Source organism: Somniosus microcephalus, chromosome 2 (genome assembly GCF_052327205.1).
Source record: "Somniosus microcephalus isolate GS21.2 chromosome 2, FLI_Smic_1.0, whole genome shotgun sequence".
Lineage (NCBI taxonomy): Eukaryota > Metazoa > Chordata > Chondrichthyes > Squaliformes > Somniosidae > Somniosus > Somniosus microcephalus.
In genome coordinates, this window is record NC_140988.1 from 154,352,569 (window position 1) to 154,374,979 (window position 22,411).

At 49.0% G+C, this 22,411-nt stretch overlaps 1 long non-coding RNA gene across 2 annotated transcripts in view; it reads right to left on the minus strand.

Moving 5' to 3' along the window:
• LOC147123032 (uncharacterized) overlaps positions 1–16,595 on the minus strand; it is a 44,833-nt gene extending 28,238 nt beyond the window's left edge. For both annotated transcript variants that reach the window (XR_015073157.1, XR_015073156.1), the window contains exon 1: positions 15,957–16,595. This is a non-coding gene — a long non-coding RNA (uncharacterized LOC147123032). The remainder of the gene's footprint in view (positions 1–15,956) is intronic.
• Between the last annotated feature and the right edge of the window lie 5,816 nt (positions 16,596–22,411).

Here is a 22,411-nt window from a genome sequence, read left to right on the forward strand (position 1 = left end):
AAACTCCAGTGTGTACATCCCTAAACTACATAGTCTCTCCTCATAGGTCATTCCCGCCATTCCTGGTATCAGCCTGGTGAATCGCCGCTGCACCCCCTCCATGGCAAGAACATCCTTCCTCAGATGAGGCGACCAAAACTGTACACAGTACTCGAGGTGTGGTCTCACCAGTGCCCTGTACAGCTGCAGCAAGGTATCCCTGTTCCTGTATTCTAACTCTTTTGCTATGAAGGCCAGCATACCGTTTGCCTTCTTGACCGCCTGTTGCACCTGCATGCTCGCCTTCAGTGACTGGTGTACAAGAACACCCAGGTCTCTCTGTACTTCCCCCTCTCCCAATCTATTGCCATTTAAATAATAATTTGCCCTCCCGTTCCTGCACCCAAGGTGGATAACTTCGCACTTGTCCACATTATAGTGCATCTGCCATTTATCCGCCCAATCGCCCAGTCTGTCCAAATCGCTCTGGAGCTTCCTGGTCTCTTCCTCTGAGCCCACCCCCCCTCCTAGTTTAGTGTCGTCTGCAAATTTGGAAATGCTGCATCCGACTCCCTGATCCAGGTCATTAATGTAAATTGTGAACAGCTGGGGGCCCAGGACAGATCCCTGTGGTACCCCACTTGTTACTGCCTGCCATTCAGAAAATGAGCCGTTTATTCCAACTCTCTGTTTTCTATCTGACAGCCAGTTCCCTATCCACGCCAAAACTTTCCCCTTTATCCCATGAGCCTCAATTTTCCATGCTAATCTTTTATGTGGGACCTTATCGAAGGCCTTTTGGAAGTCCAGGTACACCACATCTACTGGCTCTCCCCCATCTATTCTACCAGTTACTCCCTCAAAAAATTCCAATAGATTAGTCAAGCACGATTTACCCTTTGTAAATCCATGTTGACTCTGTCCTATCCTGTCCCCATTTGCTAAGTGCTCCGCTATTTCATCCTTAATGATGGACTCCAGCATTTTGCCCACAACTGATGTAAGGCTTACAGGTCTGTAATTACCTGCTTTTTCCCTACCCCCCTTTTTGAATAGTGGGGTAACGTTAGCTACCCTCCAATCCATCGGTACTGTTCCCGAGTCTAATGAATTCTGAAAAATCATCCTTAGTGCATCCGCTATCTCTAGGGCCACCTCCTTCAGTACCCTAGGATGCATGTTATCAGGCCCTGGGGATTTGTCCACCTTCAATCCCTTTAGCTTCCTTAACACCATATCCTTAGAGATATTGATTTGCGTCAGTTCCTCCTTTGCCAATGTCCCTATTTTTCCCGATATCCCAGGGAGGTTTTTTGTGTCTTCCTTCGTAAAGACTGACCCAAAGTATGCATTTAGTTGATCTGCCATTTCCTTATTTCCCATTATATATTCCCCCGTATCTGACTGCAATGGACCAACTTTGGTTTTCACCAGTCTTTTCCTTTTGATATACTTATAAAAGCTTTTGGAGTTAGTTTTTATATTTTCCGCCAGCTTGTTTTCGTAAGCTATTTTGCCCCTCTTGATTATGCCCTTTGCCCTCCTTTGCTCTATCTTAAACTGTTCCCAATCTTCCGCTCTGGCGCTTTTTTTGGCTATTTTATACGCCCTATCTTTGGATTTTATGCTGTCTCTAATTTCCCCTGTTATCCACGGTTGAGTCACCTTTTTAGATTTCCTTTTATGCCAGATTGGTATAAACAATTTTTGCAATTTTGTCATTCTATCTTTAAATGTTTGCCATTGTTTATCTACCTCCAGTCCTCCCAGGAACGTTGTCCACTCAGACCTACTCAGTTCCCGTCTCATGGCATCATAATTCCCCTTGTTTAAATTCAGGACCTTAGTCTCTGAGTCAATTTCTTCGCTCTCCATTTCGAGTGAGAAATCGATCATGTTATGATCGCTCTGACCCAAGGGTCCCCGTACAACAAGATTACTGATTAGTCCCTTCTCATTGCACAGTACCCAGTCCAATATAGCCTGTTCCCGAGTTGGTTCCTCGACATATTGATCCAGATAACCATCCCTCAAACACTCAAGGAATTCCTCCTCCTCATTATTTTTACTGATTAGGCTAGTCCAATCTATATGTAAGTTAAAGTCACCTATGATGACAGCTGTGCTCTTATTGCACGCTTCTCTAATTTCCCTCGTGATGCCCTCCCTAACCTCTATTTTACTATTTGGAGGCCTATATACCACTCCTATTAATGTTTTTCGCCCCTCGCTATTTCTTAGCTCCACCCATATAGATTCTGTATTAACTGAGTTAATATCCTTCCTTTCAATTGCATTTATCCCCTCTTTTACTAGCAATGCTACCCCTCCTCCCTTTCTTTTTTGTCGATCCTTCCTAAATACTGAATACCCCTGTATGTTAAGCTCCCAGCCCTGCTCACCCTGCAACCATGTTTCCGTAATCCCAATTAGATCATAATTATTAACCTCTATTTCCACAGCTAATTCATCTACCTTGTTCCTGATGCTTCTCGCATTAAGGTATAAAACCCTCAGGCTTTTTTTATGCTCACATTTTTTATGAATTAGTTTGGCCCTTTGTTTTTTGTTCCTCACCCTTTTATCATTTATTTCTGTCTGCCTTTCACTTTCCTCTATTTCACTACATAGGTTTCTAGCCCCCTGCCATACTAGTTTAAATGCTCCCGAACTGCTTTATCAAAAATTACCCCGAGAACATCAGTTCCATCTCTGCACAATAACAACTTGCATTTATGTAGTGCCTTTAACGTAGTAAAACGTCCCAAGGTGCTTCACAGGAGCGTTATAAAACAAAATTTTACACTGAGCCACATAAGGAGATACTAGAAAAGGTAGGTTTTAAGATTGTCTTAAAGGAGGAGACAGAGCTAGAGAGGCAGAGGGGTTTAGGGAGCGAATTCCAGAGCTCAGGGTTTACATGCAGAGACTAGAGAAACTGGTGTTTTTCTCCTTAAAGCAGAGAAGGTTAAGAAGAGATCATGAACAGTTTTGATAGACTAAATAAGGAGAAACTGTTTCCAGTGGCAGAAGGGTCAGTAACTAACAGAAAGCGGAGAGTTGGGATGAATGAGTGATTTTCCAGTTGGCAGGCTGTGGCTGGTGAGGTGCCGCAGGGATCAGTGCTGGGGCCTCAGCTATTTACAATCTGTATTAGTGACTTGGATGAGGGGACTGGATGTAGTGTAGCCAGGTTTGCTGCTGATACAAAGATGGGTGGGAAAGCAAGTTATGAGGAGGATGCAGAGAATCTGCAAAGGGATGTGGACAGGCTGGATGAGTGGGCAGGCATTTGGCAGATGGGGTATGGTGTGGGAAGGTGTGGGGGGTTGTCCACTTTGGTAGGAGAGATAGAAAAGCAGATTATTATTTAAATGGCGAGATTACAAAATGCTGCAGTGCAGAGGGACCTGGGGCTCCTTGTGCATGAAACACAAAGTGTTGGCTTGCGGGTGCAGCAGGTAGAATGTTGGCCTTTATTGCGAGGGGGTTGGAGTATAGGGGCAGGGAGGTCCTGCTGCAGCTGTACGGGGTATTGGTGGGACCGCACCTGGAGTGCTGCGTACAATTTTGATCTTGTTTGGGAAAGGATGTACTTGCGTTGGAGGCAGTTCGGAGAGGGTTCATGATGCACTATCAACAACACCAAAGACTACGAGTTGAACTTATACGAAGTAGGCTTTTATTGACTAAGAACTGGAGCATGCCTCTGCTAGTGGATCCATCCTAAGAGCTCCCAGGGGAAGGGTGGTGAGTCACCTTTATACCCGGGCTTAGGGGTGGAGCCAGGGGCGGAGACATGCCCGGACCTGTACAGAGTTAACAGTGGTTTACCACATTCACCCGTTTAAAAAAGAGTCCGGCGGGCTGAAGTGTTTCAAAAGTTCGTATACAAAAGTCTCTCCGGGGGTCTTGTCTGCCGTAATGATCTTCGTGGTGCCGGTTGCGGCGGTTCTTTGCCCGCGGCCGCTTCTCGCATGGGACGGAGCACTGGCGTGTCGTCCTCTCGGGGTAGGGATGGCACCGGCATGTCGTCAGTTCGTGGTAGACACCCCGGTGGTGCGTCGTGGGTAGTGGTGGTGGGTGGAGGTAGTGGATGGTGATCGATGGTGTTTCGGGTGGTACCTGAGGGTGCGAGGTCTCGAATTGAGACTGTGTCCTCCCGCCCGTCAGGATACGCCACGTAGGCGTACTGTGGGTTGGCGTGGAGGAGGTGAACCTTTTCGACCAGGGGGTCCGTCTTATGGCTCCTCACGTGTTTCCTGAGCAGGACGGGTCCCGGAGACGTCAGCCATGGCGGTAGTGATGTCCCCGAGGTGGATTTCCTGGGGAAGACGAACATCTTCTCGTGAGGGGTGGCGTTTGTGGCAGTACAGAGCAGTGATCGTATGGAGTGGAGCGCATCGGGGAGGACACCTTGCCAGCGGGAGATTGGGAGGCCCTTGGATTTTAGGGCGAGCATGGTGGTCTTCCACACCGTTGCGTTCTCCCTCTCTACCTGTCCGTTACCCCGGGGGTTGTAGCTGGTAGTCCTGCTCGTGGCTATGCCCTTCTCGAGCAGGTACTGGCGCAGCTCGTCGCTCATGAACGACGAGCCCCTGTCGCTGTGGATGTAATTGGGGAAGCCAAATATGGCGAACAGGTCGTTGAGGCACCTGATGACTGTGGCGCTGGTCATGTCCGGGCAGGGGATGGCGAAGGGGAAACGGGAGTACTCGTCAATAATATTGAGGAAGTACGTGTTGCGGTCAGAGGAGGGAAGGGGCCCCTTGAAATTGACGCTGAGACGTTCGAAGGGGCGGGTGGCTTTAATCAGGTGTGCCCTGTCTGGCCTATAAAAATGCGGTTTGCATTCGGCGCAGACCTGGCAGTTCCTGGTCATGGTCCTGACCTCCTCGATGGAGTAAGGCAGGTTGCGAGCTTTAATAAAATGGAAGAACCTGGTGACCCCCGGGTGGCAGAGATCATTGTGGAGGGTCCGTAGCCTATCGACTTGTGCGTTGGCACATGTCCCACGGGATAGGGCGTCTGGGGGCTCATTAAGTTTCCCGGGCCGGTATAAGATATCGTAGTTGTAGGTGGATAACTCGATCCTCCAACCGCAATATCTTATCATTTTTGATTTTCCCCCTTTGTCTGTTGTTAAACATAAATGCTACTGACCGTTGGTCAGTGAGCAGGGTGAAATATTTACCGGCCAGGTAATGCCTCCAGTGCCGTACCGCCTCCACTATCGCCTGCGCCTCCTTCTCGACTGAGGAGTGTCGAATTTCGGGGCCCTGGAGGGTCCGTGAAAAGAAGGCCACGGGTCTCCCCGCCTGGTTAAGGGTTGCGGCTAGGGCGAAGTCGGATGCATCGCTCTCCACTTGGAAAGGGATGGACTCATCCACTGCGTGCATTGTGGCCTTCGCAATGTCCTCTTTTATGAGGGTGAAGGCCGCACGGGCCTCTGCCGTCAGGGGGAAGGAGGTTGACTTGATGAGGGGCCGGGCTTTGTCCGCATAGTTGGGCACCCACTGGGCGTAGTAAGAGAAGAACCCTAGGCATCTCTTCAGGGCTTTTAGGCAGTGGGGGAGGGGTAGTTCCAGGAGGGGGCGCATTCGGTCGGGGTCGGGGCCGATGACTCCGTTTTCCACCAGGCAGCCAAGAATAGCGAGGCGCGTGGTGCGGAACATACATTTTTCTCTGTTGTATGTCAGATTCAGCCGTTGGGCCGTACGGAGGGATTTTTCTAGGTTGGCGTCGTGGTCATGCCGGTCATGGCCGCAGATGGTGACGTTGTCTAGATAGGGGAAGGTGGCCTGCAGCGCATTCTGGTCAACCATCTGGTCCATCTCCCTTTGGAAGACCGAGACCCCGTTGGTGACGCCGAAGGGGACTCGGAGGAAGTGGTAGAGGCGACCGTCAGCCTCGAAGGCCGTGTACTGGCGGTCCTCAGGCCTGATGGGGAGCTGGTGGTATGCCGACTTCAGATCAATTGTCGAGAATACCCGGTATTGTGCTATCTGGTTGACCATGTCAGATATGCGGGGAAGTGGGTATGCATCTAATTGCGCGTATCGATTGATCGTCTGGCTGTAATCAATAACCAGGCGCTGTTTTTCGCCGGTCTTCACTACCACCACTTGGGCTCGCCATGGGCTGGTGCTGCCCTCGATAATCCCTTCCCTCAGGAGTCTTTCTACTTCTGATTTAATAAAGCTCCTATCCCCGGCACTGTACCGCCTGCTTTTAGTAGCAATTGGCTTGCAGTCTTTGGCGAGGTTAGCGAACAACGGGGGGGGGGGGGGTTTGACCTTCAGGGTGGACAGGCTGCATACTTTGCACGGCGCCGTGTTTAAATTCTGCCGGCTGCAGACTGTAAGTGGGGGCAGGGGCCCGCCATATGCCATCGTGACGCTCTCCAGATGGCACTGGAAGTCTAATCCTAGCAGTACGGGAGCGCAGAGCTGTGGCAGGACGAGGAATTTAAAATCTCTGTACTCCACGCCGTTCACTGTCAGAGTCGCTACACAGTAGCCGCCGACGTCCACCGTATGGGACTTTGAGGCCATAAAGACCTGGTGGCGTGTGGGCATAACCGATAGGGAGTAGCGTCGCACTGTGTTGGGGTGGATGAAGCTCTCCGTGCTTCTGCAGTCGAAAAGGCAATTTGTGGCATGGCCATTTACCTTTACGTTCATCATGGACCTAGCTAGTTGATGAGGCCTAGATTGGTCCAGAGTGATGGAGGCCATTGTCGAGGTCGGTGGGTCGCTGTAGTATTCGCCCCCGCCGGGGGCCTGGTCCCGAAATGGTGTCCAAGATGGCGGCTCCCCCGCGGCTGGTGGTGCCCAAAATGGCGGCCCACACGGCTCACACGTGGGTGGGGTCCAAAATGGCGGCCTGCACGGTTCACACGCGGCGCTGCTGGAATTGGGGGTCGATTTCGTCCTGCACACTCTCGCGTAGTGGCCTTTCTTGCCGCATTTGGAGCAGGTCGCGTCCTTTGCTGGGCATTGCTGTCTGGGGTGCTTGGCCTGGCCGCAGAAGTAGCATTTCTGGCCTCTGGTCATTGCAGCTGTAGTTGGGCTGCTGGCGGCTTGTGGCCTTACCGGGTCCCAAGATGGCTGCTCCCGTGACATCCACGTGGCCATCCGGTCAGGGGGGTAGGCGTCCATGTTCTGGAGGGCCACGTCTAACGAGTTAGCGAGGGCCACCGTCTTCTGCAGGTCGAGCCCCCTCTGTTCCAGCAGCCTCTGCCGAGTATAGTTGGACCTGATGCCGGCTACGTAGGCGTCTCGGATCAGGTCTTCCGTGCATTCCTTGGCCGTCACCGCTTTGCAATTACAGGCCCGGCCGAGGACTCTCAGTGCCAGTAAATATTCGGCGCCCGATTCCCCGGGGCGCTGTTTTCGGGTAGCCAGGAGATGCCTGGCGTAGACCTCGTTAACAGGCCTCACGTATTGTTCCTTTAGCGTCGCGATGGCGGCCGCGTAAGTCGTGGCGTCTCGGATGATCGAGTAGACTCGGTGGCTCACCCGTGAGTTCAAGACAAGCCATTTCGCGTCATCTGTAGTGACGGTAGTGCTGGAGGCCTCCAGGAAGGCTTCGAAACAGCTCAGCCAGTGTTCAAAGTTATTGGCTGCATCTGCTGCTTGAGGTTCCAGGTCTAAACGTTCCGGCTTCAAGATTTGCTCCATGTCGAAAATTTAGTCAATAAAATTGATGCACTATCAACAACACCAAAGACTACGAGTTGAACTTATACGAAGTAGGCTTTTATTGGCTAAGAACTGGAGCATGCCTCTGCTAGTGGATCCATCCTAAGAGCTCCCGGGGGAAGGGTGGTGAGTCACCTTTATACCCGGGCTTAGGGGTGGAGCCAGGGGCGGAGACATGCCCGGACCTGTACGGAGTTAACAGTGGTTTACCACACAGACATGTACAGAGTTAGCAGTGGTTTACCACAGTTCACAAGGTTGATTCCTGGGATGAAGGGTTTGACGTATGAGGAGAGTTTGACCAGGTTGGGCCTATACTCATTGGAGTTTAGAAGAATGAGAGGTGAGCTTATTGAAACATATAAGATACTGAGGGGGCTCGACAAGTTAGATGCAAAGATGATGTTTCCCCTCATGGGGGAATCTAGAACTAGGGGGCATAGTTTCAGAATAAAGGGTTGCCCATTTAAAACAGAGATGAGGAGGAATTTCTTCTCTGAGGGTTGTAAATCTGTGGAATTCTCTGCCCCAGAGAGCTGTGGAGACTGGGTCATTAAATACAGTTAAGGTGGAGATAGACAGATTTTTGAACAATAAGGGAGTCAAGGGTTATGGGGAGCGGGCATGGAAATGGAGCTGCGCCCAAGATCAGATCAGCCATGATCTCATTAAATGGCAGAGCAGGCTCGAGGGGCTAAATGGCCTACTCCTGCTCCTATTTCTTATGTTCTTATGTTTAGGCAGCTGAAGGCATGGCCACCAGTGGTGGAGCAATTCAAATCTGGGATATGCAAGAGGCCAGAATTGGATTTATGCAAGTTCTTAGAGGGTTGTAGGGCTGGAGGAGATTACAGAGATAGGGAGGGGTGAAGCCATAAAGAGGTTTGAAAACAAAGATGTGAATTTTAAACGTCGCCGGACCAGGAGTCAATGTAGGTCAGCAAGCACAGGGATATGATGGGCAATGTTCCCTCTGTTGTGTATGTCCCTTTAAGGGAATAACTGGTCTTAGACTGCAGTACCAGCAGTGGCCACCCCTGTATAAAAGGCCCTAGCAGGCTTCTGTAGTTTCAGTTTCAAGCTGCCTCTTGTTCAGTAAAGTACCCGTTAAACTGTTCTCCCGAAGTCCGTGTATTATTGAGGCGCGGACTTTACAGTGGCGACGAGTAAGTTCGAACTCACCTGCAGTGTGGCATCATCTCACAGGGATCTCTCCTGAAAGGAAGGTCCTGGAAGGTCGTAGTCTGAGCAACGGGCGTCGACCGAGGGCAACCGCCCAAAGAATCCATCGGTGTTTGGAGAATTGCGGGAGAAACTGTGGTTCCAGCGAATCGTGCTGGTAGCAGGTAGCGCGCTGACCCTTCCGGACTGCGGCGGGCTCAAGCTCGATCGAGCGGCTCTACAAATCGGGCCGCGCAGCGTCGCCGGCAAAAGAAAACGAGAGAGGGTGGAGCGCACCCTCGAGAACAGGACAGCGGAGAGAAACTAAACGGGGGTGGGGGGGGAAGGAAAGCGAGACGCGCCGAAGCTGCGGGTCGCCACCATTACCCCGTAGAATGCTAGGAGCGGCGTGGCAGTAAGGGGAAAAAGAAAAGGCGCGGAGGCGCCATTTTATCCCGTTGGGGACGAAGTAAAAGTGCGGGAGGCGCCATTTTATCCCGTTGGGGAAGAAGCAAAAGCGCAGGAGGCGCCATTTTAAATCGGCCAAGATGCCGAAAAGTGGCAGTATCACTGCTTTCGACAACAAGGTAGAAGACTGGACCACGCATGTGGAAAGAATTGAAGTGTACTGCAAGGCAAATGAGGTGGCTGATGGAAAGAGGGCGTCGGTATTATTAAATCTGATGGGTGCGAGTACATACGGCCTATTGCAGAATTTAATTACCCCAGCTAAACCAATGGAGAAAAGTTTTGAGGAGATTGTTCATATCTTACAGGAACATCTAAGCCCTACACCACTGCTGATAGCAGAAAGATTCAAGTTCCATAAAAGAAACCAGCACAAAGATGAGAGCAATGCTGACTATCTTACGGAACTACGCAAGTTATCGAAGCACTGCCAGTTCGGAGCAGGACTGGCAGACACCTTACGGGATAAGTTTGTCTGCGGGCTCCAGAGTGAAGGAACCCAGAAACGACTACTTTCAAAAAAGGACCTGACGCTAGAACAGGCTTTCAGCGTGGCAGTATCCTACGAAGCAGCAGCACGGGGAGCTGCGGAAATACAACAGAAACCACAATACAGCGCTAACGAAATGGCGTATGGAGCCGAAAAGTGTTATCGCTGCGGCAGAACAACCCATGAGCAGAAGGACTGCTGGTTTAAAGACAAAATATGCAGGCAATGCGGGAAAATGGGACATATAGCAAGAGTCTGCAGGTCGGGAAAGAAGACCAACACGACAAGAACTACTAAGGAACAGTACAGGAAAGTAAAGAAACTGACAGATAGTAGTTCAGAAGATCAGGAGAGTGATAAGGACTCCGGGAGCAGGCGACTAAGTTGTTTAAAGTTACACAACGTGATCGCAAAAGAAGATCACCGAACCATTTGGGTCACCCTCATGATAGCAGGGTCCCCAGTGAAGATGGAATTGGACACAGGATCAGCCCTAACTGTCATGAATCGACGAGACTATGAGCGGCTATTCTCACACATACCCTTAAAGGACACGTCCATTGTATTGAAGACATACACGGGGCAAAAGGTCTACCCCAGAGGAAAAATAAGGGTGCCAGTTGAATATAACGGAAAGGAAACACAGAAACTATACATGTATATACTACGAGATGGAGGACCACCATTATTGGGACGTGAATGGATCCAAAGACTGCAATTGGATTGGCATTCCATTCTGGCACTATATGTGACTGACAAAAAAGATGATGACGTCGCACCTGGACGTCTGTCACAAATTCTATCTGACACGGAAGAGGTGTTCCAACAAGGACTTGGGACTCTAAAAGGAGTAAAGGCAACCATAAAGATTGAAGATAACGCAACCCCAAAGTTTTTCAAGGCCAGACCGGTGCCATACATGATCAGTTCAGCTTCCACAGCTGGGCGTGAGAGTCTGGAGCGTTCGGGGGTGCTGTCTAAGGTGGACTGGAGCGAGTGGGCCACACCCATCGTTCCTGTAATGAAGAAAGCATTGAACAGCACGCCTGGGGAGCCAAGGAAGGTTCGCATCTGTGGGGACTTCAAGGTGACTGTGAACCCAGTCCTGCACACAGTACAGTATCCGCTTCCGCGGATAGAAGATATTTTCACCTCACTATCTGGAGGGAAACGTTTTACAAAGATTGACCTGGCTCAAGCGTATCTACAAATGGAGGTGGAAGAAGCATCTAGGAAATACCTCACGATAAACACTCACAAAGGCCTTTACCAGTACAATCGACTGGTATTTGGGGTAGCATCGGCCCCGGCTATGTGGCAGAGGGCAATGGAACAAGTCCTGCAAGGGATCCCGGGGACCCAGTGTTATTTGGACGACATCCTGGTTACGGGCGAAAATGACAATGAACACCTTGCCAACCTGGAACAGGTGCTCACGAGATTGCAGGAATATGGGCTACGAGCCAACCGTCCCAAATGCGAGTTCTTCAGGAGACAAATCTCGTATTGTGGCCACATGATTGATGAGGAAGGGTTGCATAAGTCGCCGGACAAGATTGAGGCTGTAGTCAAGGCTCCAGCACCAGAAAATGTGTCGCAACTGAGGTCGTTCCTCAGGTTGGTGAACTACTACCATAGGTTCTTGCCGAATTTATCTACAATTCTGCACCCACTGAACGCCCTCCTTCAAACTGGTGTAACATGGAAATGGAGTGATGAGTGTAAGCGTGCCTTTCAGGAATGTAAATGCCAAATCACTTCAAAAGAAGTATTGGCCCACTACAACCCAACACTACCGATTCGGTTGGCATGTGATGCGTCACCTTACGGCATTGGAGCAGTGCTGTCACACAAATTCCGTGACGGTTCAGAGAGGCCAATAGCCTTTGCATTGCGCTCGCTAACCTCAGCCGAGCGTAACTACACCCAGATTGACAGGGAGGCCCTCAGCCTGGTGTGGGGGGTGAAGAAGTTCAATCACTATCTGCACGGGCAGAAATTCACCCTACTGACTGATCAACCACCCCTGGTCTCAATTTTTAACCCAAAGAAGGGCGGTCCGGTGATGACGGCGCAACGGCTGCAAAGATGGTCACTTTTTCTAGGGGCACATCAGTATGACATAGAGTACAAAGGTACGAAACAACATGGAAACGCTGATGGGCTGTCGCGCCTACCGTTGCCTACGGCGGAAGAAGCACCTGCAGTGGACCCGGTGGAGATATTCCATGCGACCATAGTCGAATGTTTGCCTGTTACAAACGCAAGTATTGAGAAGGAAACCCGAAATGACCCGACACTCTCTCGGGTCTATGATTTGACGGTGAAGGGATGGCCAGCATATGGCGACTCACTGTTGCCAGCATTCTCGCCAAGGAGGGAACAGCTGTCAGTGTGCCGGGGAACCTTGATGTGTGGATCCCGAGTGGTAATTCCACCCAAGTTGAGAGATAGAGTACTCAATGAGCTTCACGAGGGTCATCTGGGAGGGGTAAAAATGAAGAGCCTAGCCAGGGCGTTTGTGTGGTGGCCGGGAATCAATAAAGAAATCGAGGATATGACCAAGAGATGCACAGGATGCCAGAAGGTCCAAAACGCTCCACCACAGGCCCCGCTACATCCATGGGAGTGGCCCTCATCTCCATGGCAACAGGTACACATTGAGTCCATAAATGGACCAGCAAAATCAATGTTTCTAATCGCTGTGGACGCCCATTCGAAATGGCCAGAGGTCATTAAAATGTCCTCCACCACCACGGAGAAAACTATTGCAGTCCTAAGGACCATCTTCGCCAGGAATGGGTTGCCAGAACAGATCTGTTCCGACAATGGCCCGCAGTTTGTGTCTGAGGATTTCCGGAGGTTCCTGAAGAATAATGGGGTGAAACATTACACATCTGTCCCATATCATCCAGCCACAAATGGATTGGCTGAGAGGTTTGTTCAGACCTTTAAAAAGGCCATAAAGGCAATGTATAATGACGACATACCACTGCAACACAAGGTGGATAACTTCCTGTTTGCTTACCGGAATGCGACACATGCAGTAACCAACCAAACTCCAGCCGTACTGTTTTTCAACCGGAGACTAAGATGTCGCTTGGATTTGCTCAAACCAAACATAAGACGAGATGTTGAGGATAAGCAGTTCCAGCACATAAATGAGAAGCCAACCAGGAGCTTCAAGATAGGGCAACCAGTCTTGGCCCGCGATTTCCGAACAGAAAAATGGCAGCCAGGCACAATATGCACACAGCAGGGACCACTAATGTACACAGTGGACGTTGGAGAGAGCATCGTGAGACGCCATGCTGACCAGATTCTAGAGTCACAGGAACAAGCCAAACCTGTACCACAAGCATGTGCACCTGGTAATGAGCCCGAAGTACAGATTGCGTCTACCTCAGAAGCAGGGGTATTGGAAGCTGACGAACCAACCAATGACAATGAGCCAGAATTAACTCCACCGCCAGAACAGGATACTCGAGAAAGGCGCTATCCAGTCCGGATCAGGAAGCCTCCTCAAAGACTGAACTTATAAATGACTGTTCCAGTTGATGTATATATTACTGAGAAAATTGTAATTGTAATTAGTTATTATTTAGTTGTTAAATGAATGTTATGTACTGTTTATCTAAAAGGGGAGGAATTGTGTATGTACCTTTAAGGGAATAACTGGTCTTAGACTGCAGTACCGGCAGTGACCACCCCTGTATAAAAGGCCCTAGCAGGCTTCTGTAGTTTCAGTTTCAAGCTGCCTCTTGTTCAGTAAAGTACCTGTTAAACTGTTCTCCCGATGGCCGTGTATTATTGAGGCTTTACACCCTCTAATTTTGGTTTGGGTGCGCGGCCCATTCAAATTTCCGCGCATGCGCAGTTTTTCCATTTGAAAGCCGCTGTACAGCCTGCGCAGGACCTCCAGACTGCTGCATGGCCGGTCGGCCGCACAGCTTAACAGGAACATTGGTAATGGGTGACCAGGACTTGGTGCGAGTTAGGAGACGGGCAGCGGAGTTTTGGATGAGCTTAAGTTTATGGAGGGTGGAAGATGGGAAGCCAGCCAGGACTGCGATGGAATAGTCAAGTCTAGAGTAACAAAGGCATGGGTGAGGGTTTCAGCAGCAGATGAGCTGAGGCGGGGTGGAGTCAGGCAATGTTACAGAGGTGGAAATAAGGGTCTTAGTGCTGGCGTGGATATGTGGTCGGAAGGGTGGAAATATGACACCAAGGTTGCGAACAGTCTGGTTTAGCCTCAGACAGTTGCCAGGGAGAGGGATGGAGCCAGTGGCTAGGGAACCGAGTTTGTGGTGGGACCGAAGACAATAGTCATCCCAATATTTAGTTGGAGGAAATTTCTGCTCATCCAATACTAGTTGTCGGACAAGCAATCTGACAAGTTAGTGACAGTGGAACAGTTGAGCTGGGTGTCGTCAGTGTACATGTAGAACCCGGCGTTGTGTATGTCGCTGAGGGGCAGCATGTAAATGAGAAATAGGAGGGGGCCAAAGACAGACCTTTGGGGGACTTGAGGTAACGGTGCGGGAGCAGGAAGAGAAGCCATTGCAGGTGATTCTCTGGCTAAGACTGTATAGATAAGAATGGAACCAGGAGAGCGCAGTCCCACCCAGCTGGATGACGGAGGAGAGGAATGTGATGAGGATGGTGTGGTCAACCATGTCAAAGGCTGCAGACAGGTCGAGAAGGACAAGAAGGACGAGGGGGGATAGCTTACCATGGTCACAGTCACATAGGATGTCATTGTGACTGTGATAAGAGCCGTTTGACTACTGTGGCAGGGTTGGAAACCTGTTGTGTTTTGAACTTTTGGACTGGCCAATGGTCTCTATTAGGCCTGTACATGGCTAAATTCCAATCATCTCATATAACAAACAATCGAAAGAAAAGCTAGGTAAACTCCACACACCACTAACAAGGAAATGGAGAAACAGTAATGCTTCTTTTCCTTGAAATCCAGGGGTTTTCCAACAGTAACAGAAATCGAAAAAAATTGTCCGTGTGATAAAGTCCATGGAGAATAAATGGGATTTTATTTTTACACAATACAAGGTCAGATGGAAATGATTAACACAATAACTGAAGCCAAAGTTAGTCAATGGATAATCTTGCGCCAAATCAAAATGATTGCATTGCAACCTGCTGCAACAGCAAGGGAGGTATTCCTGGGATGCTGGTATCCATTGAAAGAAAGACTTGCATTTATATAGCGCCTTTCATGACCGGACGACCCAAAATGCTTGACAGCTTTTGGAGTGTAGTCACTGTTGTAATGTGGGAAACATGGCAGCCAATTTGCGCACAGCAAACTCTCACAAACAGCAATGTGATAATGACCAGATAATGTTTTTTGTTAACATTAATTGAAGGATAAATCTTGGCCAGGACACCAGGGATAATTCCCCTACACTCCTTTGAAATAGTGCCATGGGATCTTTTACGTCTACGATAGCAAAATACTGCAGATGTTGGAAATCCGAAATAACAACAGAAAATGCTGGAAAAACTCAGGTCAGGCAACATCCGTGGAGAAGGGAATCCCCCTTCATACTTTTTTAATCTCTTATGCTGGTAAAAGCAGGCCTTACACCTGCTTTTACCAGTTGTAAGATTTTTAAGTGATTTCAGCGGGTGGAGGTTCTGCAGAAAGCGGAACTCTCCACCCACAGAGGCCCTTCTCCAGGGCAGGCATCCGATCTTCTTGACAGATCGGAAATGCCAGTTTTCAGCGCATGCGCCTAAAACCGGCATTTCCGATGTCCCTATGGGCATCTCGTACACACCTGTAGGCATCGGAAAATACGGGCCATTAATACTTTGGCATCCATGGAAAATGCCCATTCCCAAAGTCAAGAAAGGGGAAAATAAATTAAGTTTATTAACAGAACTTGTTTTAACTCCTGTTTGCTGCCACACATTTCATGGCACCCAAGTTTATAAAGGTGGATTACAGAAGATGGTTAAAAGACCAACACCCCATCCCCCTCCCATTTTAGAGCCAAGAGCGACTCTGCAGCACCTGGCGGAATCGTGAAAAAAAACTGGTTTAGACATTATTCCATTTGAGTAGAAAGTAATTTAATAATCAGATAAGTAAATCGCTTCTTTCATTTAACTGCCGCTTTGGACGGAAGATCTACCTTCTCCCGGTGTTGGTCAGATGCGATCGAGGTGCGGCCTCCCAATTCTCGACAGGAAGCCTTGTATCGCTCTCCGGGGGCCGTCAGACGCGAATCTCTGTCCGATTTCCTCGGAGGATCAACAGGTCTTTCGCTCTTCTTGTTGACCTCTTCAATGCGCCCCTATGACGCTGGAAGATGGAAACGCTTTTGTTCCTGTATCTAAGCAACTTACGAAGTATTTGTAACATTTTCCAGAACTGACCTGCTCTTTGTACACGCGGGAACAAGCTTGGGACTGTAAGCTGGTGAAGTGGGCGGCTTCCGGTCACTAAAACTGGCCTCAGGTGGCAGAGGTTGTCAAAGGCAACGAAATAGGGCCGTGTCTGTGACGTTTCAAGGGGCAGCTGGTGCTGAGATTTAAAACAAAATATCTATAATGTTAAGCTCAAGGTAAGCTCGAGGAACAGCACCTCATCTTTCGATTGGGCACTTTGCAGTCTGTCGGACTCAACATTGAGTTCAACAATTTCAGATAATTATCCCTGCCCCCATTTTTCATGCAGTATGATTTTTGCCATTCCCATTTGCAACATTTTATCTTTCCTGCCTCTTACAAAAGTACAGGATATTCTTTCTATTTCTTCCTCCCCTCCTAACCCCCCCCCCAGTCTCTGCACCTGCTTAATATCTGTTACATCTCCAGCTTTTTCCAGTTCTGATGAAGGTTCCCAGACCTGAAACGTTAACTCTGTTTCTCTCTCCACAGATGCTGCCTGGCCTGCTGAGTATTTCCAGCATTTTCTGTTGTTATTTCAGATTTCCAGCATCCGCAGTATTTTGCAATTATATTAGTGTTTGGTTCACTGCCACCTCTCTTCTAGGAATGCCTACCTTGAAGAAGTTCTGCTCTTCTCTCCGACGGGAGTTCCATTTATCTATTCAACCTTGTTCATCTTCATTGCTTTCAGTTTCCCTTCTCATTTTTGACCAGGTATCTGCCAAGACTCGGTTTCACAGCCACATCTCTTTCCTCAGTAACTGTCTCCGGTTCAGAGTTATTCCACGTGGATTCCAACTAAACTTCCACCCTTCATGTTTTGGATCCACCCAGGATTACAAATATCTCCTCGATATTCATCGTTCTTCAAACTACTGCTCTCGCCGCATCTTGAGATCCACACTCAACGCCATGCGCCGCCACATGAACAATCTCGACCTCTCTCTTCAGCAGCACCGACGCACTCTATTTCAATGCTGTCCGGGTCCACAGTTCCATTTCATCCTTCGACTCATCCGACGCTTCAACAAAAAACTTTTTTTCTTCCTTTCTGATGTCAAGGATCGCAAGCTTCGTCAACTCGTGGACACCAACGCCCCCCCAGAACCTTCTTCCCCATTACTTTCCTCCGATCCGATCCCTTCTTCCAGTCTCACCCCCTGCCGTGTTTTCACTATTCCCTCTGACCTTCCCCTCTCTGACCCCGAATGTTCAGTCCTGAACAAAGGCCTGAGCTTCATCCCCTTACGCCCCCACCTGAATGAATTTCGAGCTCGGCACGATGCTGAGCTCTTCTTCCGTCGCCTTCGTCTCCGTGCCCACTTCTTTGGCCAGGAGTCTTCCCCCTGCATAGCTGATCCTTTCTCCCGCTTTCTAAATTCTCGTTCTACTTGGATCCCTCCCTCTGGCCTTCTACCCTCTCTAGATCTTTTCATTGCTAACTGCCGACATGACATCGGCCGTCTCCATTTCTCTGCTCCCCTCTTTCACTCCAACCTAACTCCCTCTGAACTTGCAGCACTCCATTCTCTCCGATCCAACCCTAACATTATCATTAAACCTGCTGATAAGGGTGGTGCTGTTGTTGTTTGGCGAACCGACCTCTACCGTGCGGAAGCTGAACGCCAACTCTCCAACACCTCCTCCTACCTCCGCCTGGACCATGGCCCCACTAGCAAACATCAAGCCATTGTTTCCAAGTGTGTCACTGACCTCATCTCCTCTGGAGATCTTCCCTCCATGGCCGCCAACCTCATAGTCCCCCAACCCCGCACAGCCCGCTTCTACCTCCTTCCCAAGATCCACAAACAGGACTGCCCTGGTAGACCCATCGTTTCAGCCTGTTCTTGCCCCACGGAACTTATCTCTTCCTATCTCGACTCTATTTTTTCTCCCCTTGTCCAGTCTCTTCCCACCTACATTCGCGACTCTTCCGACGCCCTCCGTCACTTTAACAGTTTCCAGTTTCCTGGCCCCAACCGTCTCCTTTTCACCATGGACGTCCAATCCCTCTACACCTCCATCCCCCACCAGGACGGCCTTTGGGCGCTCTGTTTCTTCCTTGAACAGAGGCCCAACCAGTCCCCATCCACCACCACCCTCCTCCGCCTGGCTGAACTTGTTCTCACATTGAACAACTTCTCCTTTGACTCCACTCACTTCCTCCAAATTAAAGGTGTTGCTATGGGAACCCGCATGTGCCCTAGCTATGCCTGCCTGTTCATGGGACATGTGGAACATTCTTTGTTCCAGTCCTACTCAGGTCCCCTCCCTCACCTCTTTTTCCGGTACATCGATGACTGTATTGGTGCCGTTTCCTGCTCTCGCCCTGAACTGGATAAGTTCATTCACTTTACTTCCAATTTCCACCCTGCCCTCACCTTCACATGGTCCACCTCCGACTCTTCCCTTCCCTTCCTTGACTTCTCCGTCTCCATTTCTGGCGATCGGCTTTCAACAAACATCCACTACAAGCCCACCGACTCCCACAGCTACCTGGACTACACTTCCTCCCACCCCGCTTCCTGTAAGGACTCTATTCCATTCTCCCAGTTTCTCCGTCTCCGCCGCGTCTGTTCTGATGATGCCACCTTCCATACTAGTGCTTCCGACATGTCTTCCTTTTTCCTGAACCGAGGATTCCCCTCTACCATGGTTGATACGGCCCTTGACCGTGTCCGTTCTATTTCCCGCACTCCTGCTCTCACCCCTGCCCCTCCCTCCCAGAACCACGATAGGGTTCCCCTTGTCCTCACCTTTCACCCCACCAGCCTCCACATTCAACGGATCATCCTCCGCCATTTCCGCCACCTCCAACGTGATCCCACCACCAAACACATCTTCTCCTCACCTCCCCTTTCAGCATTCCGTAGGGACCGCTCCCTCCGCAACACCCTGGTCCACTCCTCAATCACCCCCAACAGCCCTGCTCCTTCACCTGGCACCTTCCCGTGCAAGCGCAGGAGATGCAACACATGCCCTTTTACCTCCTCCCTTCCCACTGTCCAGGGCCCCAAACACCCCTTCCAGGTGAAACAGCGATTTATTTGTACTTCTTGCAATTTAATATACTGTATTCGCTGCTCACGATGTGGTCTCCTCTACATTGGGGAGACCAAGCGCAGATTGGGCGACCGCTTTGCGGAACACCTCCGTTCAGTCCGTACGGGTGACCCTGAGCTTCCGGTCGCCTGTCACTTTAATTCACCGCTTCACTCCTACTCTGACCTCTCTGTCCTCGGGCTATTGCATTGTTCCAATGAAGCTCAACGTAAGCTCGAGGAACAGCACCTCATCTTTCAATTGGGCACTTTGCAGTCTGCCGGACTCAACATTGAGTTCAACAATTTCAGATAATTATCCCTGCCCCCATTTTTCATGCAGTATGATTTTTGCCATTCCCATTGGCAACATTTTATCTTTCCTGCCTCTTACAAAAGTACAGGATGTTCTTTCTATTTCTTCCTCCCCTCCTAACCGCCGCGCCCCCCCCCCCCCCCCGCCCCCGTCTCTGCACCTGCTTAATATCTGTTACATCTCCAGCTTTTTCCAGTTCTGATGAAGGGTCCCAGACCTGAAACGTTAACTCTGTTTCTCTCTCCATGGATGCTGGCTGGCCTGCTGAGTATTTCCAGCATTTTCTGTTGTTACTATCTATAATGTATATATAGATATATACTGGATACATTTCTTTCACTTCAGGGAGTTTAGTGGAGTGCACTGTAGGGTTCTGTTTGTACGCGTTTTAGGCTTCATTGTAATCCAAACTTAAATGCAAAAGGTTGAAAACACCTTTATATTCAGCACTAATACAATAGCAAAATACTGCAGATGCTAGAAATCTGAAATAGCAGAAAATGCTGGAAACACTCAGCAGGTCAGGCAGCATCCTGGAGAGAGAAACAGAGTTAACGTTTCCAAGGTTAGAGATGTAACAGATTTTTATGCAAGAGTGGGGCGGGGACAGGGAGGTGGGGAGGAAAGAACAAAGGGAGGGAAGATCTGTGATAGGCTGTAAGGCAGGAGCGATTAAAAGACAAACGGGATGGTGGTGCAAGGTAGAAGGAGATGATAATGAGACAAGTTAAGAAACAAAAGGTGACTCTAGATTAGGTGTAAATGGTGATGGCAGAATCATCAATAGCTGCCATGTGTGAAAATAAAGGGAAAACAAATAGGGGCCGAGGTTATAGTCTGAAATTGTTGAACTCTCTGTTGAGTCCAGAAGGCTGAAAAGTGCCTAACCGAAAGATGAGGTGCTGTTCCTCAAGCTTACGTTGAGCTTCGTTGGAACAATTTAAGAGGCCGAGGATGGAGAGGTCAGAGTGGGAATGGAGCGGAGAATTAAAGTGACAGGCGACCGACTGGAAGCTCGGGGTTACGCTTACGGACTGAACGGAGGTGTTCCGCAAAGCGGTCACCTAATCTGCGTTTGGTCTCCCCAATGTAGAGGAGACCGCATCGTGAGCAGCGAATACAGTGTACTAAATTGTGAGAAGTACAAGTAAATCGCTGTTTCACCTGGAAGGAGTGTTTGGGGCAATGGCCAGATAATTGTTTTTGGTGGTGTTGGTTAAATAGAATTTACAGCACTGAAACAGGCCATTCAGCCCAACAGGCCTATGCTGGTGTTTATGCTCCACACGAGCCTCCTCCCACCTTACTTCCTCTCACCCTATCAACATATCCTTCTATTCCTTTCTCCCTCATATACTTATCTAGCTTCCTCTTAAATGCATCTATGCTATTTGCTTCAACTATTCCACTTGGTAGCAAATTCCACATTCTCACCACTCTCTGAGTAAAGAGGTTTCTCCTGAATTCCTTATTGGATTTATTAGTGACTATCTTATATCTATGGCTCCTAGTTTTGGACTTGCCCACAAGTAGAAATGTCTTCTCTATGTCTACCCATCAAACCCCTTCATAACCTCTCTGCCTTCTCTTTTCTAGAGAAAAGAACCCCAGCCTGTTCAGACTTTCCTGATAGTTGTTGTTAGAAATTAGAGGTACCTAAAATGGTGCCTTCAGACTAGTCTTAGAGCAGCTGGATAAATGCTTAAATAAATAACCATATTATAATGCTGAGTTGGGATTTTGACTCTGTTTAACAAAACTGCTTGCTAAGATGCGTAAGTTAACCAGTGTGTGGGAATAGAATCGAGGGTATCTTTGGGAATTTAATGATTCATTCCATCGGGGTCAACCCATTTATAGCCATCAGAGAGTAGACCACCAGAACTCCCCTGCCCTTCTTCAAATAATCTTTTACATCCTGCTGAATAGGTGGACAGGGTTTGGTTTAAAAACTCATCTGAAACTTAGCATCTCCAACAATACAGCACACCCTCAGTAATGCAATCATGTCCCAGCTTAGATTATGTGCTCAAATTTCTTTTGTGGGTGGGTGGTGGTGGTGGGATAGCTTGAACCCATGACCTTCTGACTCAGAGGCAAGAGTGCTACCACTGAGCCAAGGTTGACACCTAGATAACTTTGAATAGATTTAATCCAAAGTGTTTTGAGAAAACTATTTATTTTGCACTTGCACTGACCTGCTGCACTGCTTTGAAACCTGATCAAGAACACACCTAGAATCTATAGCCAAATGATTTTTAAATACAAACCAAGGGGCAGAAGTACTTTTCAAGGAGAAAAAAACCGAAGCAAACAAAAGATATTGAACGTTAAAAATCTACTTTTGCTCATGGTAGATTAACTTTATCTTATGCTGACCTTCGGCTAAAAATTGGAGAGCACTAAAAACCTGCTGGTGTCACCATGGGACGGAGTTAATGGCCGCTGAAATTAATGGTGCTGGCAGGACCGGGATATTGGTGCTGGTTGCTAATTAACATTAGCCCAGTGCTAAACTTACCGTGGAAGGCCATATTTGTGGTGTTAGTCCCAATAGGAGGCCCAATGTAGCATGGCTGTAGCACCATTGCAGCAAGAACAGCCTTCTCTTAAAGCAAGACTGTCATTTTAGAAAGCAGTGCGGTCTCTTAAAGGGAACTGCCTTCTAAAATGAAAAAAATTAAAATCATGTAAAAATAGGGGCCTAAAAATTCGGTGGCTTTGCGCCTCCTGTGGCGCAAAGCAACTAGCGCCCGAGCGCGGCGCCGCCAATGCCTCCCGCAAAATTCAGCGGGAGGTTAGCAGCGGCGGTAACCATTAGCCCCCCGCGGCACTGCGC